Raw genomic sequence first — 26,083 nt, 5'->3', positions numbered from 1 at the left:
TAGATCACAAAGAATTTTCACTATGATTTTATTCTAAAGGTTTTACAATTTTATAGTTAACACTGCAATCCATTTTGAGTAAATTTTTCTACTAAGTGTCAGACTTAGGTCAAGATTCATTTTTATGCCTAGGAATGTCCAGTTGCTCCAGTACCATTTGTTGAAAAGCCCATCCATTAAAATGCTTTTGCAACCTTGTCTATTTGGGGTTCTCTATTTTGTTCCATTGATCTGTGTGTCCGTCCCTCCACCAATACCACAGTCTTGATTACTTTAGCTAGGAAATAATTCTTGAGATTGAATATATGGATTCTACCCATTCTATTCTTCTTTTTCAAAGTTGTTTTAGCTACTCCAGTTTCTTTGCCTTTCAATATAAATTGTAGAATAATATTTTCTGTATCTACAGAAAGTCTTGCTGAGATTTTGATAGGAATTGTGCTAAACCTGTCATCAATTTGGGAAAGAATAACTCTACTATAGTGAGTCTTCCAACCCAAGAAGATGGTATGTCTCTTCATGTATTCAGTTTTGAGATTTCACTCATCAGCATTATTTGGTTTTCAGCATACAAGTCCTGTACATGTGTTAGGACCCCAAAGCATCTCATATTTTTTATTCTATTTAGTCATTATAAATAGTACTGCACTTTAACTTTGATATCCCATGTTGATTGTTAATATGCAAAATACAATTGCTTTTTATATGTTTATATTATATCTTGTGAACTTGTGGACTTTATGTTAGTTCTAGGAGTATTTTTGTAGATTCCTTGGGACTTTCTTCATAGATAGTCATGTCCTCTGAAAATAGGGAAAGTTTTTACTTTTTCTTTGGATCTGTATGTCTTTTATTTTATTTTATTTTATTTTGCCTCATTGTACCAGTTACAGCTTCTGGCACTATGTTGAATAAGGGTGGTGAGAGTAGACATCCTTGCCTTGCTCTTGATTTTACAGGCAAAGCATTTAATTTTTCACCATTATGTATAATACTAGCTGTAAGGTTTTTGCATCTGTTTTTTATCATGTTGAGAAAGTTTCACTCTAACATTTTTTTCTAAACCATGAATGGGTGTTGACTTTTATCAAATGCTTTTTCTATAGCTATTGATATAATCATGCGATTTTTCTTCTTTAGCCTGTGAATATGGTGGATTATATTGGTTAATTTTTAAATATTAAAATAGCTTTGCATCCTTGGAGTAAGTCCTACTAGGTGTGTAATTCTTTATACCTATTGTTCAATTCTGTTTGTCAATACTTTGTTTAGGACTTTTGAGTTGATATTCATGAGAAATGTTGGTCTGCAGTTTGTGTCTTTCTTTCCTTTTTTTTTTTCCTTTCTTCCTTTCTTTTTTGTGCTGTCTCGTTTTGGTATTAGGATGATACTAGGTTTATAAAATAAATCAGGAAGCATTCCCTCCTCTTCTACTTTCTGGTAGAATTCTCTAGTGAAACCATTTAGGCCTGACAATTTCTTATACAGGGGAGTTTTTAAATTATGAATTTAGGTTCCTATATAGTTATAGGACATTAAAATTATCTAATTCATATTGCTTGAGTTGTGGTCATTTGTGTTTGTTCAGAAATTGGTTCATTTTGTCTAATTTGTCGAATTTATCATATAGAGTTGTTCATTGTATACTCTTAATCTTTCAATGTCTGCAGGGCTTGTGGTGACATACCTATTTCATTGTTGAATTGATTTGTTTCTCTTCTCTATTTTTGTCATCTTTCTAGAGGTTTGTCAATTTTATTGATCTTTAAAAAAAATACAGCTCTTTGGTTTTCTCTTTTTTTCTTCTGTTTTAAATTTCATTGAGTTATGCTCTTACCTTTATTATTTCTTTCCTTCTGCTTGCTTTGGGTTTATTTTGCTCTGCTTTTTCTAGATTCTGGAAATGGAAGCTTAGATTATTGATTTGAGATGTCTCCTTTTTTCTAATGTATGCATAAATTTTCCTAATGTATTTGGTGCTATAAACTCCCCTTTCAGCACTGTTGGCTGCTTCACACAAAATTTGGTATCTTTTATTTCCATTTAATGCAATGTATAAATGGAGACACCAGTTCTCTTTTCTAAAAAATAACTTTCTTAATATGCTATCTTAGAGACTGTCCACATTTCTGTGGTCTCCAATAGAATACTTTGTGAATTAGTCAGCTATTTATATTACTTCCCTTTAATCACAATTTGTTTTTTCTAAGTCTCCTGGATTTGTACTTCTATTCCTCAGTCTTTTGCTGAGACTGCTTTCAAAGATCACTAGTCACTCCCATACCCTTTTCTTTAAATTAAATCCAAATGTCTGCTGCATTTGGAATTGCTTGGATACTCCTGTTAAAATTTTACCTTCCTTGGGTTCTATGACCAAATGTTTGAATCACAGCTATTTCACTGTCTGTATGACCTTGTACAAATCACAGAAGATCCGAGAGCCTCATTTTCTTCATTACTAAATAGGGAGTTTAATCCTGATCTATACCTGTTAGTGTTGCACTGAGGCTCGAGTGAGATTATATGTATCTAATGAGCACTAATTAGTGTCAGGCACCACAGTAGGTGCTGGGTATACAAAGGTGAGAGTATAACACAGCCTCAGGACTTGACCACAATCTAGTGGCAGAGACAAATAAGTGAATATATCCTGGGATAAGTGGCAGAGAACATGATATGCACAGCAATGTCATGGGAACACTTGGGAGCCTTGAGGGCTCAGGCAAGGCTTCCCAGAGAAGGTGTATCTAAGCTGAGTCCTGAAGAATGAGTAGGAGTTCAGCGATGGAATAACAAATGGGATGGAATGTGCTTAGTATATTCTGAGGTATTGCGGTGGTGGGGTTGGGTGGGGTGGGGTGGGGGCGGGGATTTCCTTATAAAATCAGTTTTCACCGCGTCTTCACTAAAAATACAAAAATTAGCGGGGTGTGTTGGTACGCGCCTATAGTCCCAGCTACTCGGGAGGCTGAGGCAGGAGAATCACTTGAACTCAGGAGGCAGAGGTTGCAGTGAGTCAAAATCGTGTCACTGCACTCCAGCCTGGTGACAGAGTGAGACTCCGTCTCAAGAAAAAAAAAAATCAGTTTTCATGCTACTCCAGTGAGTTCATTACATTCATTTTCAAAGAAATGCCTATGTATTATGTGTAATTAAGTCCGTTTTAGGCTTACTGTCTGTGGAGCGAAGGATATATACAAGATGTCCTTTCTATGTATAACTTCTGGTCTATACCTATGACCTTGGAAAATGGAGAAGAGTAACTTTTTAAATACTTTTCATTAATCTACTTGAAAGAGATTAGCTTTTATATTACAATAACATGCTTTGGTAATTGTAACAGTGACTAATTCCATTAATTGCATTTATTCATATTTGAATACTCAATTGGATTCTTCTACTATAATCATTCATTCATCACTTTGTGCTTATCTTTTTTAGATATATAAATATATTTTTTACATATGATAATTAACTGATTGCAATATTCCCAAAGAGTTTAAATTTTTTTTTCCTATCAAACAAAACAACTCAGTCATCCATGCTCAGACAATTTTCTCCATGAAACCCAGTGCATTATCATGCCTCTTTCATCTGGAACTCAGTAACAGCTCACCATTCTTCATTTTTACCAGATTCAACTTTTTATCCTCTTCATTCTCATTACCTTTTGGCATATACAGGAGAACACAAGGTTGAACTTTATAATTATCATTTGCTTCTAATTTGCTCTTCAGCATCAGCAATGTGAAAGCTTTTCATTTCCATATCTCATTTGGATGTGATGGCTTTAAAAATAAATGCAGCCCAGGTAAAATGTTTACCCCTGTTCATGATTGAATATAATCATGGAGTTAGAAGACAAAAATTCCACTGGTTATATGACGTATGTCCCATAGGACAGAAAAGTAATATACATTTCCTTTAATGCTTATCTAGTGGAATACTGATTTTGGAAGCCAGTGCCACTCTGACACAACCGTAAATGATGAAGAGTTCTGCTTTGATGTGCTAACTTCTACATATACATAGTGTGTATATACATGTATGTGTACACATAGCAGTATATGTGTATACACAGTATATGCATGTATATAGAATAGTATATATGTGTACACATATATGTATACACAAGCAGTGTGAGTTTGCCATCCTTGAAGGCTAAAAAAATTTCATTAGGCCAGCTGTTCTACTGTTGATGATTAGCCAACTAAAAGCTTCCACGATAAGTCTATGAAGAACAAAGCAAGCTGAACCAATTATATTTGTTTTTATAATATTGCAACATAGTGAAAACAAAGAGATAGTAACCTGAGTAAGTTATCTTGAATTCTGGTTTTAATGGTATTACAAACCTTGTCTCATCAATAAGGTAGAAATAAGGTGTTTATTGTCCTATTGTAATGTGGGTAGACAGTTGAATTAAACACATAACCCGAAGGAGAAGATAATGTAGTGTGTATTGGAATCAACCCTGAGGTCTGTATATTTGTATTAAATATTCATAACCCAGAATCAGGAATGCATTCATCAGACCTGCAGAGAATTCTCAATCAGGAGGATTACTATTGCTTTTAACATCACTGATTGAATTCAAAATAACATTGATATTTTTGAGAAATTTTCCTATCCAAGGGATGTAATTTAATGTCATAAGGGAAACACATAAGTGATCAAAGATTTAGGATGAAAATCTAACAGCAGACATTAAAAATTGGAGTAAAATGTAAGATGAAAATGTATCCAAAAAATAGAAAATCCTGGGAAATCCTGTTTATAAACATAAGGTAAATACATGATTGACAATGACTTAAAAGATAAAAAATATATCATGCTCTTCAATAGCTAAGGGTTAAGGAAAACTCCTTCCATTGCAGTTTGCCTAAGTCATATTTTTCTGTGATTGTCTTCAGTTTGGTCACTGAACTTTAAATTCCACATGAAGAAGTAGAGAGCGTTCAGAGGTGATTAACAAATAAAGATGAAAGGAATAGAAAATAGATTCATGAAGACAGATGAAAGGAATGGAGTCTGGCCTGGAGAGAAAAATGAAAAACAGGTGACTTGACTACTATCTTCTCTAGTATAGAATGGATTGCATAAGTGTGCTGAGCAGTTATTTTCCATATCAACCAAATAAAAACAAAACAAGATCTACAAAGCAAGAGCCAAATGAAAAGGGATGGGCTATATATAAATGCTAAATAAATGTTGGGTGGACTTAAGAAAAAAACTTCAGCTGCACGTAGTGGCTCATGCCTATAATCCCAACACTTTGGGAGGGTGAGGTGAGCAGATTGCTTGAGCCCTGGAGTTTGAGACCAGCCTAGGCAATCTGGAAAAACTCCATAACTACCAAAAATACAAAAATTAGCTGGATGTGGTGGTGCGTGCCTGTGGTTCCAGCTACTCAGGAGGCTGAGGTGGGAGGATCACTTGAACCCTGGAGGTGGAGGCTGCAGTGAGCCAAGATCATGCCACTGCACTCCAGCCTGGGTGATGGGGTGAGACCCTGTCTCAAAAGAAAAAGAAAATATTAAAATTAAAATAAAAAACTCTTAAACATGGAAATGATCCAACTATGAAATAGAATACTCAAGAATATTTGGGAAACAATTGCCTTGAGCAAATAAAAGTGTTTTGTTTCTCATAATATAAACAAACATTCATTGTAGAAAATCTAGAAAAATACAGGTGAGCAGAAAGAAAAATATAAAAAGTACTTACAATTCCACAAGCCAGAGACAGCTAATTTTTTCCTGTCATTTTTTACAGACACACACACGCACACATTCATATATGTGTGCGTGTGTGTGCTTCTTTTTACCAAAGTGGGATAGCATTGTTCATTCTGCTTTTTAACCTGCCTTATGCTTAAAATTATATGTGAACATCTTTTTATACCTTCTTAGTATTCTAATATCTTATAAAGCTTAATATTATCTAACCAATGCCCTATTAGGAGGTATTTAGGTTGTTACTAGTTTTTTTTTTTTTAACAAAACATGTGGTGAGCAGTTGTATAATTAATATTTGCAAGCGTTATGTTGTTACATTTGTAATGTAAGTTTCTAGAAATAAATTGCTGGGTCGAGAGTTTGGAAAATTTTAAGGCGTTATTATTTCTTAATTAACTTCCAGAAAATTTCAAATGATTTATACTATCACTGAAAGTGTAAAAGAACGCCCTTTTCTGAGAACCCAGATATTACTGAGTCTTATCATTTTATAAGCTAATACCCTGAAAACTAGACTTATCAGAACCATCCTGTAAGTTAGTATGGAATAGAGTTGTGTAAACAATAAGAATAGTATTTATGCCCTAACAATACTGACATTGGAAAAAATAAATGTTCTTGGAAATCCTCTGAGTTGTGAGGGCTGGGAAAGCACTTTAGGCAAGTCACATTTCTTAGTCCATTTTATCTTCCTGGCAAGGATCTTGCACAAATACACTGGGAGGAGGTGTGTGATTGGGGGCAGGTAGAACACAGCATCCTAGGTTCACCCTGAACAACAAGCACAATCTTCTGTAATCTTAATGCAGCTTGAGAATGGGACTCAGGGCAGTAAGAATTCATGTAGTCAGAGTCCAGATGGCTTAGCCAACATGTAGATGCCATTTCTATACTCTTTTGCTGCACATCATTTTTACTTCAAATAAGAATGTAAAACCTTTTTCTTAACCCTTAATTTGGTAGTAAGCATAATAGCTTTATGCGTCTTAAACTGAAGCACAGTTCTTAAACTGAAGCACTAAACAGTGACTTCTCCCCTATTCTTCCAGTAAAAGAGGAATTTATTTCCAAATTCCAATCCATGGGACAAAGACAACAAATTTTAACTCTTTCAGGTGTTAGCAAGCGAGTTGCATTTTGCTCCATCATGTAACATAGAAAGCAATGTGCTATACAGTTAGGAGACTACATCTGCAGTTCTTGTGGATGTGTAAAAAATCTGAATTAATTTTTGATACCCATACAATCTCAATATTGGTATGTAAAGGTTAGATGATTCATGTCTATTTTCACAAAATCATTTTTTTCTTGTAGGTATCTTTAGGAATCTAATTTCCACCCCATTGTCCAAATGCATTTACAATAAGCAGACCACAATCTGATTATTTTGAAATTCCTTTCAGTTAATTTGATTCCTAGAACAGTACAATTGATCTAACTGATTTTTCAGAAATCTAGTTATTACAGCCAGAAAAAGAAAACAGACAACAATCACCAAATCAACTATGCTACTGCTAATTCAATCACAGAGTCTAAACATAGCTGCAGAATATATTTGGTTTCCTGTCAGGTTTTCCTTTTCTCCCTATTTCAAATTGGAATCTATCATTTCTAGAACTTTCTTTCAAACTTTCTTTCAGATATGTCTCTTGACATATCTGAGCCCCAGGCTGTATCAGGTCAACCAATCCACAACCTTTCAATTCAGGGTAGTTCATGGTAGACGTCAGAGAAAAGCAAGGCCTGGGAAATACAGCCTCAAACCTCCAGAAGAGGCATGAGTGACTATCAGTATGACTCACCATTATGTTTAGGGGATAGAGGTGTATCTTTAGTTCAACAATTTACAGCAATAAAAACTCATGCAAAAAAAGTGCCTTTAGATAGAACTCCAAATTTTATTAGCATCTTATTTACTGTTAACTTAAAAACTAAAAAGATTTGCCTTCAGTTTAAATCATATTAGCAACTGTATAGAGCACTAACTGCTCCCAAGTGACTGCAGCTGTTCAGTTGACTGGTTTTGAGGCTTTATCTTACTTAATAGCTTTTAAATTAGTAGAACGAATGCTGTTGAAAGGAAAGCAGCATTAAAATGGTATATGATATTGGTTTATTACATTGTAAAGAGTCTGTGAAAATATACCTATGATTAACCAAGGAATAATATTTGGAATTCAAAAGGATACACGAAACCATACAGTTTGTTCCTTCCTTTATTCTTTCCTTCCTTCAATCAATAAACATTTATTGAGCATTTTTTTTGCCAGGTATTGTGATAAACCCTGGAGATATATTAAAGATAAAGATGCAGAGGCAAGAGGTAAATACCAAGTTGCAATATAAAATGACAAGTGTACATACTGAGATAACTCTATACAGGTTAAGCTAGAGGGTAAAGCTGTCTGGGATTATAGGAGAGGTGTGGCAGGTTTGAGAGGGCATCTCAGGGACACCTGCCACTTGAAGGATGACAAGGCATTTGGAAGGCCAGTGGGGCTGTTCTTGGGAGAGGAGGCTGGGAGACGTAAAGGAGGACAGGGCATTTACAGAACTGTATGCAATCACGTCTGAACACAAACGAGGGTTTACTGTATGGGCAGGGATTTGCTCAAGAATTTTAGGCTGGCGAATAATCTGATTTGTGTTTAGAAAATTCAGTCTGCCCTCTGTGGCAAGGGGAAGGTGGTGAAAGTGGGAAAGATGTGAAGCAGGGGATCAAAAAGCAATATTATAATGGTCCAGGTGACAGGGAATGGAAGTTTGAAGTAGCCAAGAGTAACTGGGAGAGAGGAGATGAGAGGACTGAAGAGATATTAGCGCAAAAACCACAGGGACCTCAGCCTTTGTAAACATACGAAGTTCTCAGCACTGAAATTGTGGTTTAGTAGATATGTCTATTTATCATTTAATTCAGTAATTATCCTGTTTCCTTCATAAGGGTGTAATGTTGACATTTTCAGCTTTATAAAGCAAATTTTAGTAAGCAATACTTGGTGAAATTATAAACTAAGCTACAAAAAACTCTTTCAACTTTATTTTTTAAGGTATCAAGTATTGATCTCCAGTTGATTAGAAGGAATCACAGAGCTATTGATAAAATTGTCAGTTTGTTGAAATAAATTCCCAGAAGCTGTCTAGCTCCCTCAACTGTTTTTGAGGACAAACCTCAGAAGAATGACGTCACTATTAAAACAAAAGGCTTAGGGTTACCTGTGGAACCTCTGAGGCTTCAATATCTACTGACTTTCCCATCTCTTCTCGGACTGAATCAGTCCTGGAAACAGCCATCACATCAGTAGGCAATGCATAGTCAGTGTAGACATCTACCCATCCACATATACAGTGCTCATCTTTCTGAGGTCTTACGTTAAAGAATAATACATTTACTGCATTTGGAAAAACAAAAATTGTAAAACATCTTTGTAATCTGCTGGCTTGTTTTATTATTTTATTTCCAGCAGTATTTTCCTTTTTTTCTTCTACTGGTAAGAAAGCACAACTGAAATAAATGGAATCTTTTAAAGCAAGCAAATTACCAAGTTCTATATAGTTTTTGGGTTAAATGTGATTATAACTGCATGCATTTTATTAACTTGCTTCAAAATATGGATGAGATCATTAGTTTAATGATTTAAGCCTCCCAATAAAAAGAAATTAACGTAACAGATTGAGCTAATTCATCTTATTACTAGTCACTAGGTCTCTTTGGGGAGGAAAAACAGTCTGTAATTAATGATACAATATTGGAGCACCAAAAGCTAACACAAAGAAGCCTTTCATTCTCTTAAAGTACTTTCTCCAAAGGTCTTTGAGTCATGGAAACAGGCTGGCAGTAGACAGACCTTTCTAACATGGCCTGCACAAGGGTTATACCAAGATAGTATCTTGAATATAAGAGCTCGGTCACGCTTCATTGCAACCTTAACAGGTTCTTCCTTTAAGAGCAAATGCTAACAAAAATGTAAACAATGCAAGCTTGGCATAGCATTAAACATTCTTTATGTTCAGAGCACATTGACATCAATCATTTTGTTTACAGCAGGATGAATAGGGAAAGTGCTATTCATTTTGCAAATGAGCAAATAGGTAGATGAAGGTTAAGTGGTGTTTCTAACAATACCCATCAGGTTGATGGCAAAGTGAAAACTAGACTCTGTCTCCTGACTCTTATCCTTATATTCCTCTTTTCCTCATAAGGTAGTTAAGATGACACCATTTCCCTCAGAAATAAAATTAAGGCAACAAAAACTCATATACTGTGCCATTACTTTTGGAGTTAAAATGACTTCCAATCATGCTTCATTTTTATGAATGAGTTTAAATGAGTTACTGTACCTGGAAATACCCATGCCCAAACATTAGACCCACTGTCCCCATGGAAAAAAAATCTTTGAACATTTTTGGAACTGGTCATCAAAGGAAGAATAGGTTGAATACATCTTTCCATTTTAAAATTTACTTAAATGTTCTGTTTTTAGCTTAGAATTGATTGTGGACCTATCTGTGTCCTGAGAACTGGCATTTCTAAGCATTCTTATTGCCAAGGGAAAACAAAGTTTTATTAAAAACTGTTTCTGGCTAGGCGCTGTGGCTCACAACTGTAATCCCAACACTTTGGAAGGCAGAGGTGGGCAGATCACTTGAGGTCAGGAGTTCGAGACCAGCCTGGTCAACATGGTGAAACCCTGTCTCTACTAAAAATACAAAAGTTAGCAGGGCGTGGTGGCAGGCGCCTGTAGTCCCAGCTACTTGGGTGGTCGAGGCACGAGAATCTCTTGAACCTGGGAGGCAGAGGTTGCAGTAAGCTGAGATCTCACCACTGCACTCCAACCTGGGCAACAGAGTGAGACCCTGTCTCAAAAAAAAAAAAAAAAACCAACAACAACAACAACAAAAGAAAACATTGCTTCCATGTGCAGCGGGTGAAGTATATGTGAATGCAACAAATAAGGACTGAAATTCACTGGCGATTAAAAGTTCTTGGCCTAATGTTCTTTGAGCACAAAGACAAGCTATCTAGAATGAAAGGCAGAAATGAGTGACAAGGGAAGCCTCAGTGCAGACAGTTTGATAGAACTCACGGGAAATTTCTTCCAGTCATGGTAGTGGTAGTTGACTTTGTTGTCACATAGCCACAAAGATTGGAAACTGCATTTTGTAGTACCATGAGTTCCCAAGATATATTCACTGTGACTATCATATTTAATTCTCACAATAGCCCTGTGGTACAGGCATTATTGTTTTGTACTTATGTAAGAATTTAAGAAACTGAGGATCCCTGATATATCTGCCTTAAGAAAGAAATCTGGCAAAAATTATTTGGGCCTTGGGCAGCTATGCTTGTTCCACCCCACACCTAGGGTTCCCACCTCCCTAAAACCCAGGCCTTTGGTCTACCCCACACCTAGGGTTCCTACCTCCCTAAAACCCAGGCCTTTGGCTCCTGGCTTCTTGCAAGTCACTTGCATCAGTCTACAAAAGGTTAGGACTCTGTGACTCAGGTGTCAGGGCTCTGTGATTACAAGGAGCCAAGCCTGGCTCAGCCTCTCCACCCACTCCAGGTATCTGGTGCCTTCCACAGTAGCACTGGAAATGGGATTAATGGGCAACACTAGGATATTAGGGCCAAAAGATTCCTAACGAGATTCCAGGAAAGTTCCCGGCAATGACTCCTCCAGCTTGGAGGGGGTGTGTTAATATTTAAATTTATGTTTGTGCTCTCCTTTCCTCCTTTTTTTTTTTTTTAATTGGTGTGTGCAGGGATTCTGTAGGATGGTAACCATAGTAACAGCAGGAGAAGAGAAATGAGATTTCACCCCCAAAATGCATATCAGAGGCTGTTTACTGAAAGTGGCAGATCTGTCAGCTCTCAGATGAAGACAAAGCCTTCTTATGTGGATTCCAGTTGGCTTTATTGTTGTTCTACCTTTACTGTATATATCCCCTCACGTTTTATGTGTGCCTGTGTGTGTGTATGTGTGTGTGTTTAAATTAAAATGTTCAGAAGAAAACTTTGCTTTTGGAGTTGAAACCTAAGAATCTTCTTCTTTTTTTTTTTTTTTCCTTTTCTCAACTTTTATTTTCAGTTCAGGAGTACATATGAATCTTCTTTATTGCGTAAATTTGCAATGCTTTGTTCTGACACATAAGTGAAACTTGTCAATGCATAAGACATGCCCTGGGAAGGATGCTTTTTTTTGTTTTGTCAGTCAAACTGGAGAACGATAGTATGATAATAATGGCAATCAGATAAGCTACTTTTCCATCACAGCATCCCCAGTGAGGTTACCCAGCATATAGGCCAAGGAATGATTTCTCCTGGTGGTAGGAAGATGAGGGCTATTTAGGGCAGGAATGATGGAATGAGCAATGGGGACCTTGTTCTTTACTTAGGCCTTTAATTTTATAACATAAAGAGGCAGAAATGACATCTAAAAATACTTTGGGGTACTGGAGAGTTTAAGAACTTAGACTAAAATTTCTCCAAGTTTTCCCTTCTGGGAGGGAGGGATCCCACAAATACTTTCCATTCACATCTCTAAGCTAAGCACAGGAAGGGCATCAGTACCTAACATCTAGTAGTGATGATGAGATACATATTCAGGGGCTTCATTTCATTATATTTCAGCTAAGGAAATACAAGTTAATGGCTAAATGCAGACTTTGGAACCAGCACGGCTTTGTTTAAAAATCTGGGTTCCCAGTAAGAATGGGGATCATCAAAAAATCAGGCAACAACAGGTGCTGGAGAGGATGTGGAGAAATAGGAACACTTTTACACTGTTGGTGGGACTGTAAACTAGTTCAACCATTGTGGAAGTCGGTGTGGAGATTCCTCAGGGATCTAGAACTAGAAATACCATTTGACCCAGCCATCCCATTACTGGGTATATACCCAAAGGACTATAAATCATACTGCTATAAAGACACATGCACACGTATGTTTATTGCGGCACTATCCACAATAGCAAAGACTTGGAACCAACCCAAATGTCCAACAACGATAGACTGGATTAAGAAAATGTGGCACATATACACCATGGAATACTATGCAGCCATAAAAAATGATGAGTTCATGTCCTTTGTAGGGACATGGATGAAGCTGGAAACCATCATTCTCAGCAAACTATCGCAAGGACAAAAAACCAAACACCGCATGTTCTCACTCATAGGTGGGAAATGAACAACGGGAACACATGGACACGGGAAGGGGAACATCACACACTGGGGACTGTTGTGGGGTTGGGGGAGGGAGGAGGAGTAGCATTAGGAGATACACCTAATGCTAAATGATGAGTTAATGGGTGCGGCATACCAACATGACACATGTATACATATGTAACAAACCTGCACGTTGTGCACACGTATCCTAAAACTTAAAGTATAATAACAATAAAAAAAAAATCTTGGTTCCTCTATTTACTAGCTGCGTGATCTCAGACAATTAGCTTATCCTAAGTAAAGTAATAAATGAGGATTAAATGAGATAATATACACAGAGTATCTAGCATGTATTGAGAACAAAATAAAGTGAAATGCTTTAATAAAGATGCTGGCAAGGTGTGGTGGCTCACGCCTGTAATCCCAGCACTTTAGGAGGCTGAGGTGGGAGAATCACTTGAGGCTGGGAGTTCAAGACCAGCCTGGGCAACATAATGAGACCTCCGCCACCAGTCCCTACAAAAAAATTTTTAGGTCGGGCACGGTGGCTCACGCCTGTAATCCCAGCAGTTTGGGAGGCTGAGGCGGGTGGATCACGAGGTCAGGAGATCAAGACCATCCTGGCTAACATGGTGAAACCCCTTCTCTACTAAAAATACAAAAAATTAGCCAAGCATGGTGGTGGGCACCTGTAGTCCCAGCTACTCGGGAGGCTGAGGCAGGAGAATGGCGTGAACTGGGGAGGTGGAGCTTGCAGTGAGCTGAGATCGTGCCACTGCACTCCAGCCTGGGTGACAGAGCAAGACTCCGTCTCAAAAAAGAAAAAAATTTTTTTTAAATAGCCAGGCATGGCTGTGGACACCTGTAGTCCTAGCTACTTGGGAGGCTAAGGTGAGAGGATCACTTGAGCACAGGTGTTCAAGGCTGCAGTGAGCCATGGCTGAGCCACTGCACTCCAACACTGGCAACAGAGTGAGACTCTGTCTCTAAAAAGAAAAAAGATTCTGTGAAAGCCCAAAGAAGGTAGTGACTATCTGGCTAGTGGGGGTTGGAAGGGGAAGGGGTTGAACCTTCTCTGAGGAAGAAATTTTGGACTATGGAAACCCATTAGGAGAGATAGAAGTAGAGAGGAAACAGGGTGACATATTGGGAAACCAACTGTAATCTTGGTTTCTGCTTCTTGCTGTGGATTTTGAAAGAGGAAGGGGATTGATCTGGAGAGGGGTTTGGAAGTGAAAACTGGTGTGTTGTGTTCAAGGGATGGATGGTCAGATCAGAAGAGCTGAGTCCCAGATGAGAACTACAGAGTCCTGTTGGGGTGCCCGGGGATCTAGGATTTGTACCCCAGGTGGGGGTTGTGTGAAGCATGAAGGCCTCCCATGGTGCTGCTGCAACACCACTGTGGCCTGGGTGAGGAGCTGCCAGGACTATCTGTCGCCAAGTCTTTTCCTATTTACCAAGACCACCTAAGCCTTGGAATTCTTGTATGGGTCCATGAGGGTGTGAGCAAGGAAGGGAGATGCGGCTTCCTACCAGGTCTGGTGGGAGAGGGGTCAGCAGGCTTGATTTGACTTGAATGGATGAATGAGCAAGGAAGCATGCCTTTTCTGATTATGGAGCCATTCACACACACTACAGAGTGCTGACGTTTTGGGGGCAGGGAGTACTTTCTTGGCATGGGTGAAGCGTGGAAGATTTTATTAAAGATGATGAAGAAGGAAAGGATGTAAACATGTGAAAATGAGAAGAGAGATCTCAGCAAAAGGAACATTATTAACAAAGAGAGAACAGTGTGAATGCAAGGTAATGAATGTGGCAGACAAGGTTTTGAAGGATGTGAAGAATAAACGAGAATAGAGGCAGAGAATTCATATCTGTGGAATAAATGAATGAATGAATAAAAAACATAGGTTGGCACCAGATGGCTCAGGGCATGAAATGTTGAACTAATAGATTTGCATTTGATACTGAAGTAGGCAGATATTACATATATTATTTTGTAAAATAATATATGTTAGTTGTTGCTTCCATTGTTAATATAATTTTATGGTAATGAGAAGCAGTCAAAGCTATTGAGAAGAAAAATAAGACAAGCCTTACTATGCTCTCTAGCAGCCCCAGCTACTGGAAATATATTTAAAGCCATATATGCAGGTTTAAATTTTCTAGTCATTACAAAAAAGATGAAATTAATTTTAATATATTATCATGTCAGCATGTAATCAATATAAAAATTATTAATGAGGCATTTGAAATTTTTTAGTGTAAATTATTCTGTATCTGGTGTGCTTTTTACACTTACTGCACATCTCAAGTGGGACTAGTCATATTTCAAGTGCTTACTAGCCACCTGCTATCCTTATTGGATACCAGAGGTGTGTAGCATGGTGCAGAGAAGTAAGAGACCAGGAGAGGAGATTAGTTAAGAGATGATTATAATAGCTCAGGAGAGAAGTAATGAGGGCTTAATTCAGATAGTGGTTGTGAGAACAAAGCGAAAAAAAAGACAAGAATTATTGCAGAAGGAAAACCAATGATATCTGAAAATTAATTGACATTGGGAAGAAGGAGATGGAGGAGTCAGTGCTGATCCTACTGACTCCAAGACTAGGAAAGTGAGGCCATCAGCAGGCCCAGCAACATAGCAGGAGAGGCTGACATAAGTGGGGAATGAGTCAGTGGACTCAGTTTTGAAGGTGTCTGGAGGCCAGCTAGCTGAAAAACTCCAGCAGGCTCTTGAGATACATGCGCTCTAAAGGAGAGAGGATGAGCACTGAAATTTAGATCAGGAGGCCATCACAGAGAGAAGACAATGAAATTCTGATACTAGATGACATTTCAGAGAAGGGAGTCTTGAAGGGAAGAAGATAGGAGCTAAGGATCAAAATACTTCCTACACTTGGAGGTGGGGTAGGGTAGGAAGAGAAGATAGAGAAGGAACAATCAAAGAAGTAGAAGAACTAGGAAAGCACTGTGTCCAAGGAGAAGCACATTTTAAGAAAGTTGGCGGGGGCGGGGGCCAGATTCCCTTGAGTGAGGAAGATAAATACCAAGATCCAAGAGGAATTTTTTAAAGAGGTAATTAGCAACCTTTGAGATCCCAGGGCATTGCAGGAACAGTAGTGAAATGACATAGGGTTAAAGAGCATGTGGAAAATAAAGTTAAACAGTGCATAAATATTATTCTTTTCAGAAATTTGAAGGTTAAATAAATATGGAATAAAGGAGAATTGCTTGAAAGATACAGTGAATTTTTAAGATCAGTCGGACATGTTCCCAATTACAGACTCAAGAGAAGATTCTAGAGGAAAAGAAGACATGAAAGTAGGGAGTGGCAATGGATGGTTGAAGGCCCCCAAAGAGGCAGGAACAAGTGGGATCAAAAATGCAACAGAAAGAAACGAGGTGCGCATCTCCCTCCTCCTCTAAGACAGAAAGGAAAGGAGAGAGGGTGGGTTAAAATAAAACTATTTTAAACTGGAAAGCAAGGAATTTGAGGACTGTTATAAGACAAATATCCTTTAAATTACTGAGCATAATAGTTATAAATGAATGTGAAAGCAGAATAAATTTTCATAGAATTTACATAAAAATTTCAAACATATGTCTTGAGTACTTATTAGTGTACAATATTTATGAAGTTCCTCTGTGCTAAATGTGGAAGGTTCCAAATGCAAAACACGGCCATCAAAACAGTTAGGATGTGCCAGGCAAAGCGTGGGCTACTGTTTAATACACCTGACATGGTACCATGTTCTTTGTGAATGCAACATGGTCCCAGGTCTGACATGTCTTGAACAGATCCATTCGAGAGATAACCAGCTTGAAACTCAACTATTGTTCCCTGAAACTACTTAGTAAGTAACATTAAGGCAAGTTGGTCTCCTCTTTGCCCTGATGGTCCAGTGCTTTAGAGTGCCACCGTTCTGTTGTTATTATTGGAATTCTGATATTATTTCCTGTTAACTAATCGTTAATGAGGGGAAAAGACATTTAGTAGAACATCACATGCATAACAAGTATTTTATAATCAAATTCAATTCATAATAGCATTCTTACTCAAGTAACCCTGTAGTTTGAGAATTTATGCTAGAACATAAAAATATTTAATAGTTTTAAAATACATTAACTCTTGGTGAATCAGCACATACTAAAGGAAAGGAACATTCGAACCCAAATTAATGATCCCCACACAAACCTTACAACACTTGTATATGCACACACATTTCCTTGGAATATAGCCCTAGTTTTTGTGTGAGTTTGAATGAGGAATAGTTGTTTTAAAAATGTGATTGGAATGAAACTTAGTATTGCAAATTAGACAATGTAAAGATAATTCTAATTGGAAAATTTGTATTTTGTGTTCTGTGTTGGTCATTTTAATTTGGATGGGAAAATGTTTTATTGATTATTTGGGTATATTTTAACATTTAATTTGGATGATATAGACATTGTCTACAACAGAAAGCACTTTCAAATGTAAAGGGATTATAATTCTGTGCTTTTTTGTGTGTTTGCTTTATGCTGCTCTCCTCCTACCTGCACATTGCTTAGCACTTCCAATGGGAAGTTGGTGGAGGGAGAGCCTAGAGTGGCTGGTCAATCAGCTCTCACCTACTGTGATCTGACTGACTCCCCGGCAGGTATCTGGTACTGCCCTGATATTTTCCTGCTCACCCTGAGGCAATGTGTGTGCTGTTGTTTTTACATCCAGCCCTCCCTCCTCCAACTATAATTTGTTTTTTTACATGGAAAAATTCTTGCTATTTGCCAAGGGTGACAGGGACATTACTTGTAATGCTTAACAAAGATACCTGGAAAGGAATATAAAGGTGGATCTCCAGCTGGAATCTGCCAGGGTCTATTGGGGGGTAGGGGAGGGGGAACACACCTATGCACACATTTAAATTCCCTAAAGCTTGCCCAAAAGTTATCATTTCCCATTCAATTTCCCCCAGTTGTGTATTCTGTAGGGAAATGACCAGAATTGCTGGTCATCTGATTGCTGATGCAGAAGGTAGGTCTGTGAAGTCAAGATTGAAATGCAACACAGTGTTATAGCCTCTGGTCTAATCTCAACCCTAAGTTGTCTTCCAGAGGCATAGTTGGACTGAGGCCCATGGCTTCTGTTCTCTGAGACCTGCTCTTCCAGACCAGGATCTTCTACGAGTAAACCCTGCACCCTTGAGATCAAGATTCCAAGATTCTAAGTTCTGTACAGGAACTTGGAAGCCTAGGGTCCTGGAGGACTCAGCCACACCTAGTTTCAGGGAAAGGAATGAAGAAGACCAATGATGGCTGTGGCTCTTTTAACTGCAGCTCATAAGAAAGGCTTTACGAAAAAAGAGGTGGCACCCAAAAGGAAACCTGTGAGAGGAGGGAATAGTGAATTCCAGAGAGTGCTAATAGATAGAGAAGCCTCGGTTTTCATATTACACATTGCCCTATCTGAAAAAAGAATTTGAGCAATATTTTTGACAAAATAGTTAAAATCAATTTTTCCCATTTATTTTTTTGATCATTATTATTATGTCTTAAACATATGGGGGTTTAGTTGATATCCGTAGCTTTAGGTCTTTGGGCCCTTTTGTGGTTCTCTGTATACCCAATGGAGAGTGGAGAGCTAGGGTTGTTTTTGTTTTGTTTTAAGGTGCCTAATGCTACCAGAGAGAATTCTTGGATCTGGGTACTCAGGGGCTGATTTTCAGGTATTTTGCTACAGGTCAAGAAGAATTAATGAACTCATGCACTTGCTGTACGCTTTGGTGTCTCTGAAGAGGGATCATTATTTATTTAGCTGCATTAGGAAGAGATAGTACTTTACTGAAGATGATTTGGGCTGCTTCCATGCAAAAGTCACTTATTAGTAGAGGAGTGAAACGGATGTACCCAAAAGGGTAAGGAAATATTGGTCACTTGTTTGGAGGTCATTTTTACCTTATTTATTAAACTAATTAGGAAGAAAGGTTTAGGTAAGAATATCTCATTTCTAAAGAAAAAAACTCTGGACTATTAGGAAGTTAAAAGTGGAACTGATGGTAAAACCATGAGAACAATTTAAAATTGTTTTCAATTAACTGCAAAACTGCCTAACAAGGACATAATGATGAGACAGGCACAGAGGTCTTGGTGCAAGTCCCTCCCCAGGCCCTATGCTATCCAGTTGGATGGTTGGTGTGCATAAAAAGACTATGCTGATAAGCACGTATCAGTTAGACCTGCAGTAGGCCACAGTTAGAGGGGGTAGGAACTATAAAGACTTAGGGTGTCAGCAGTGAGGAGGCTATGAAATCTGCATAGCTGTTTGTACCCAGCCACACGCCAGATAAAACTGAACTGATCCTCCACAAAATTTCCTTATCTCCAAATTATTCCAGTGAATCAGAAAGCCAAATCTTCCTAAATTTGGGAGGTTATGGTCATGTTATGGATATCATCTATGTATGGTTTTCACTGGGCCAGTTCCCTGTCCTCACACTTTTCAGTACCTAGAGTAGAGTAACCTGTGGTTCATTCCCACCTTCAGACTCTGGTTTGATCTCACTCCTGGCAAAGGGGATCTGAAAGGGCTGCAGGTCAGTTCTTTGGACCTTGTGTTCCCTTTCTGGTAGCCAGTATATTAATTTATTAAATAAATATTTATGGAGACACACTAGATGATGGGGACGCAAAGGAAAGAGGGTATTAGAGGGTAGGAGCTGAAATGGAAAGGATAAGTAAGACTTCTTTAGGCTCTGTGCTGAGTAATATACATCATCTGCAGGATAATTTGCAGGGCCCAGTGCAAAACGAAAATGCAGAGTCCCTTGCTCAAAACTTAAGATTTAAGCACAGTGAGAGTAGAGCAGCAAGATTTCAAGGCAGTGAGAATAAAGCAGTAAAACAAGTGGGGGTCCCTTCTGGGCATGGGACACTGAGTGACTACATGGGTCACATGCCCATGAAGCCAGCCTGGTCCTGCAACCCCAGTTCTCTTTGCCTGAAATCCTAGACTTCCAAGAACTCAAAACCTGCTTTCTCTGGCCACTTTCTACTCATTCTCAGTGGCAAAATCTGAATCCTTCTTAGTGCCAACAGGCTTTGCCTGCTTTGAACTTTGCTGTGTGCTCCGGAGTCTCAACATGCTCCATCCTTGTGGCTGTGATTCCTTGACCCTGCATTCACGCCTCAACTACACTTGCAGTCTGTTGCTATCCATCTAGATGCTCTACACTGTCTGAACATCCCGGACCTCCTTCATGGTCAGCTGGACTTACTCTTATCCCTTGACCAAATGACATCCCACAGATGACAGGCTAGGTATAATTCAGCTCCTGGGCCTTTAAATTCTTAGGATCTGAAGATGAGAGAGAGAGAGAGATTATACAATCATACTTTTAAAGTGAAGATATATGTCCTGGGATCCAAAAATCAAGTGGACCAGATAAAAAGTGGTATGACTGCCTTCTTGGCCCTTTTATCTCAAAGATCTTACCACTCTCCAAGGAAAAGTGAACCAATGAAAAGAGCAATCCTCCCTAAAGAGCAACAGGGAATTTTGATATGTACATGGTTCTGTTACTCAGTATTTCTACCTCTTCTCTTGGAAGCCATCCAAAAGCACCCTCAATTTTTGGCAAAACTAGGAGAGAAACTCCAAAATATTTGTAAGTGTTGCCAAAAGCAATCAAGTTCACTTAGGAGCTGCAGGGAGGAGACTGAAGAGGTGCCAAGCAGAGATCTCTATGGCAAGAATTCAGCTGTGGGAGGTCTCAGAAAATGACAAAAAATACATTTTCTGAAGTTAAGAGTCCCATTGCCAGTAGAGTTTGCAATCGAAAGGGTGGAAATGAGAAAGTGATAACCAGGTTTAATTCAGAGAAACAGAGAAACTAGATATGGACTTCATGACCATTCATGGAGACAAGCTGTATTTGCAAGAAGGAGCCTCTCTTGGCAACAAAAAGACAGCCCCAAGTTTGTGAATTCCAACTAACATGTATTAGTACCCTTGCCCCTCCCGACATATAGGAACCACCTGCAAACAATTTGTCTAGAAAAATATTACCAGGAAGCATATAAAAATTGTGAACAGACATCATGTATGGAGTGAAGGAAGACCATAAAACAGAAATGCAAGGATTCAGAAAGTGATGGAGAAAAGACAAGAAAAGATCAATGTTACAGAATAAAACTCAGAAGGACTCAACAGGTCCCTGAATAGTTTCATTTTGTTCCATGCCATCTTATTATGATGTTAATGAAGAAAGAAAAATGATTCCTGGCCGGGGCCACTGTCTATGTGGAGTTTGCACATTCTCCTTGTGTCTGCATGGGTTTTCTCTGGGTGCTCCAGCTTCCTCCCACATCCCAAAGATGTGCACATTAGGTTAACTGGCATGTCTAAATTGTCTCAGTCTGAGTGAGTGTGGGGTGTGTGTGAGTGCACCCCACGATGGGATGATATCCTGTTCAGCAGTGGCTCCTGCCTTGTGCCCTGAGCTACTAGAATAGGCTCTGGCCACTTGAGACCCTGAGCTGGAATAATTTGGTAAACAATTATCTTACTTGTTTTTATTAATTTTTCTTAACTACGTATAGCTCACCTTTATTTCAATGTTTAATATTAGAAGTATTTTGGTCTTTAGAAGTTTGGTGATGGTTGCGTAATCAGGAATAGGCTGTCAGAACTTAACTCTTGTCCATATCAATTGGCCTATGATAAAACTGGTTTCATTATACATCATTTCACTTAGTCACATTTTCCAAAAATGTGGAAGAAAAACTAAAACCATTACAGACATGAAAATGAAACGGGAAGAAATGTAAGGCCAAACAGATACTGCAGGAAAAACGAAAGACAGTAAGGGAAATAACAGGATGAAAAAAAAGAGAAATGAAACATATCCAAAATGATTTTTAAATATTAATGAGAAAATAATAGAGCTAAAGCAATGCCAAAGTGGAAAATTCACAAGCAAATATTTATAGCAATAAATAAGAAAAGTGGAAAATTCAGACATATTTATAGCAATGAATAAGAAAGACTGAAAAATAAATAAAGCATCCCAGATGAAGTTAGAGAAAAACAACTAAATAAACTTAAAGAAAGCATAGGAAGAAATTAATAAAAATAAAAGCAGACATAAATAGCTTGGCAATATTAAAATAGTAGAACTAATAATATCAAAAGTTTGTTCATTTTTTAAGAAATAATAAATTGCTTACTAACTGCAATGAGCTGAATATTTACATCTGCACCCCTTCTCCACATGTACTGAAATCCTAACCCCAAGGTTATGGTATTAGGAGATAGGGCCTTTGGAGGGGATTAGTGCTCTTAGAGAAGAGGTTTGAGAGAGACTCCTCACTCCTCTCACCACGTGAGGACACAGCCAGAAAGCATCACCAGTAAACCAGAAAGTGGGCCCTCATCACACACTGAATCTGCCAGTGTCTGATCCTGGGTTTCCCAGCCATCAGAACTATAAAAAATAAATTCCTATCATTTATAAGCCATCTAGTTTATGGTATTTCTGTTATAGCAACCAAAATAGACTAAAGCACTGTCCTAATCAAGAAGAAAGGAGAAAGTATAAATGAGTAAAATAAGAAATGACAAAGGGGAACTAGCCACAGAATCATAAACATACCAAAGCTCATAAGAGAACATTTTGCTCAAGTCTATGTAAATATATTTAAAAACTTTGATGAAATGAATGTTTTACAGGAATACATAAATTACCGAAGTTAGCTTAAAAGCAGTAGGAAATCTTTTGTCACTCTTGCCACATCTGCTCAAACTACATGATCTGACTCAGAATTATGAACTCAATGTGCCATAATGATTCCATCAGTACTTGAAGGATATAGATTTCATTAGGTTGGACTCAATTGTCTTCCTTGAAAGGATTACTGAGGACATTTACCTGACTAAAGAAACAATGCATCTTGGTACATTAACATAAACAAACAAAAACATTTTTGATTATTAAAAAAGTGATAGACACAAAGACAGAAAACCAAACACCTCATGTTCTCACTCACAGGTAGGAATTGAACAACAAGAACACATGGACACAGGGCAGGGAACATCACACACCGGGGCCTGTCAGAGGGCTGGGAGGCTGGGGGAGGGAGAGCATTAGGAGAAATACCTAATATAAATGACGAGTTGACGGGTGCAGCAAACCAACATGGCACATATATACCTATGTAACAAACCTGCATGTTATGCACATGTACCCTAGAACTTAAAGTATAATAATAAAAAAAAAGTGATAGAAAATCTAATCATTAAATGGTTCCAGAGCATCAAGGGAAAATTTAAAAGAAATATTCCAAATTCTTTTTATGTAGTAAGCACAATTTTAGTACCAAAGGATGATAAAGATGATAAAAGGTGCACAAAGTATTCCAGAATTACAGACCAATATAACTTATGGATGCCAATGTAAAAATCCTAAGTAAAATATCACAATAGTAACTAGACTCTGATAGCACTTTAAAAAAATAAAGACCAAAGGACAGTCCAATATTTAGAATTGTATTAATATAATTCACCATACCCGTAGCTCCAAGAAAATAAAACATATGAGAATCTCTGATTTTTTTAAAGAACACCCCATAAAATAGGGATTATCATGCAAAAACTGCCTTTGCATGATAAAATATATCTCTTTTAGTGCAAAAGTCATTATCATGCCTAGGAACTGAGAGGATGAGAATAAGATACAGGAGACAAGATTTTCACTGTATATTTTTAAATACTTCATAAAGTTCAAGTTATATGAATGCATTACCTATTAAAAACTATATGAATAATATTTTTTTAAAAGACCATTTCATCAGGACCTCATTACCCTGTTCTCCCCAACCAGTGTCACCTATGAAGAGCCCCTCTGCTATGCTTTGAATGTGTCCCCCAAAGTTCATGTGTTGGAAACTTAATCCCCAATGTAACAGTATTGAGAGTTGAGATTTTTAGGAGGTGACTAGGTCACGAGGGCTCTGCTCTCATGAATGGATTAATGCCATCATTTCAGGAGTGGGTTATTCATTGCAGGAGTGTGTTCCTGATAAAAGGATGAGTTCAGCCCCCTTCCTGTCTCTCTCTCGTGCTCTCTTGCCCTTCTGCCTTCCACCATGGGATGACACAGCATGAATGCCCTGACCAGGTGCAGGCCCTTCCATCTTCGACTTCCCAGCCTCCAGAACTATAAAAAATAAATCTCTGTTCTTTACAAATTACCCAGTCTCAGGTATTCTGTTATAGCGGCACAAAATGGGCCAAGACACCCTCCTGCTCTGTGTGAGGTACTTTAGATGCTTTGCCTCATCTGCCTCAGGAAGAAGAGAGATTCTAAGAAGGTAAGTCTAAAAGTAAATGAGAAGCCAAGGAGCTCAACAGAAAACATACCCTATTGATTTTTGAGAAGGCTTTTGACCTTCTCCCGGGCCTCCTCACTAACGTGCTCCATCCTCAGCACTTTGGCCCAGGAATGGCCATGCTGAGAAGTGAAGGGAAGGAGGGAAAGGGGTTGGAAGGTGTTTCTATGTGAGGGTGGGGCAAACGCAGCAGGGACTGTGCTTTGAGATCCCTGATGGGTTGAGTATGTCACTAGCACCTGACTGTTCAGTCCTGCTTCCCTTAATCTTTTGGAGCAAGAGGTAAACGAATAGGACACATTAAAAAATATGATGGCTGAAGAGGTAGGACACAGTTACAGCACAGCTAAAGGGGTTTTCTTAATGAAGAAAGGACATAAGAATTGTAAAAGGCTCCAAATCATTTAAGAGGAAGAAACGGAGAGGAATTAAAAATTCAAATCCCCAGGCATATTATAACTGGCTTGAAAATCTTAAGGATGCTGTATAAGGACCTACTAACAAAGTTGCCATGTAAAGCAACTCTGTTCATTAACTTGAATCTTATATAACTTGAATCTTATATGACTACATGTTGGCTGGGCATGTGGTGGATGATACCTGTAATCCCAACACTTTGGGAGGCCAAGGTGGGAGGATCGCTTGAACCAGGAGTTTCAGACAAGCCTGAGTAACATAGTGAGACTCTGTCTCTACACGAAATTTAAGAATTTTTAAAAATTAGCTGGTCGTGGTGGTGCACATCTGTAGTCCCAGCTACTCAGGAGGCTGAGGTGGGAGGATTGCTTGAGCCCAGGAGTTTGAGGCTGCAGTGATGATCGCCACTGTACTCCAGCCTGGGTGACAGTGAGAGTGAGACCCTGTATCTGTTTTTTAAAAAATGACTACATGCATAAAATACAAGTTTAAGAATTCTTACTACATCACTTGAAGGAAGTATAAATATTTCAAAGTGTATCAGGAGTATCTTACCCATGTATTTACTTTTACATCTCCTTTACATGAGATGCCTTTATCTCTTGAGACAAACTGTAAAAATAACTATGTAGTTTTAAAAGTCTATAGATCATCAATTTAAAAGCCTTTCTCTTTGAGGAAGGAAATTACAACTGAACATAAAATTTATAAAATGGTGAATTAGAATAGCAGCCATAGTGCTTTACACCTTTCATGTTTAATCTCAGCACCCAAGCATCACCACTTGTGGGAAATTTTTTTCCATCCCACTGTAGGATGAGAAAGGTATGTAAGGGAATAAAATTGATCCTGCAAAACAAACCAGGAGTAACAGTGAGAACAAATGACTGGTTCCTGTTTATCGATCAGTTGGAGGAATGATCCTAGAACTTTCATTTTTAAAAAATCACACTGAGCATATTTTCACAGAATTTAGTGACTTCCATCTATTTTGGAGTCAGTGCCTCAATTCCTCAATCACTTCAAACTCTTTGCAAAACCAAGGTTGGGAATATCCATGTGGTGCCACCTGTGTCCACATCATGAGGGCACCAAGTTTGTCCAACGTATTTCCTGAAATCCTGTGTACGTCAATACGGGCTGTTAATAAACATTGTCCTACAAACAAAAACCCACATGGAGACTTGGCCTTGTGAAGAATTATGCTGAGCATATCTTCTCAGATCTTCTGTCTCCCTCAGACTGGACCACAGCCAGCCCAGGAGCTGCCAGTCAAGAAGGAGAACACCTGCAGTGGGAAAAGGTGGCATATGGCATGCTGGGCAACTTGCCAGCTGCCTTTTGGGTTCTAAATCTGTTCATTGTTCATGAGATGCAAGCAATTGCTGCTTTAATGT

The 26,083-nt window shown here is 38.3% G+C and overlaps 1 protein-coding gene and 1 long non-coding RNA gene across 2 annotated transcripts in view; both read right to left on the bottom strand.

Annotated features, from left to right (window-relative positions):
* The window catches only part of LHFPL3 (LHFPL tetraspan subfamily member 3), a 596,736-nt gene that overhangs the window by 409,551 nt on the left and 161,102 nt on the right, over positions 1 to 26,083 (bottom strand). The gene's annotated exons all lie outside the window — the stretch shown is intronic.
* LOC115837958 lies at positions 1,439 to 24,928 on the bottom strand. The gene is made up of 3 exons (XR_004033000.1): positions 24,841 to 24,928; positions 8,307 to 8,308; positions 1,439 to 1,450 (listed from the first exon to the last, which is right to left on the bottom strand). It is a non-coding gene; the product is annotated as an uncharacterized LOC115837958 (long non-coding RNA).

The sequence above is a fragment of the Nomascus leucogenys genome, chromosome 13 (assembly GCF_006542625.1).
Source record: "Nomascus leucogenys isolate Asia chromosome 13, Asia_NLE_v1, whole genome shotgun sequence".
NCBI classification, from domain to species: domain Eukaryota; kingdom Metazoa; phylum Chordata; class Mammalia; order Primates; family Hylobatidae; genus Nomascus; species Nomascus leucogenys.
This window is presented reverse-complemented; position numbering and strand designations above follow the sequence as displayed.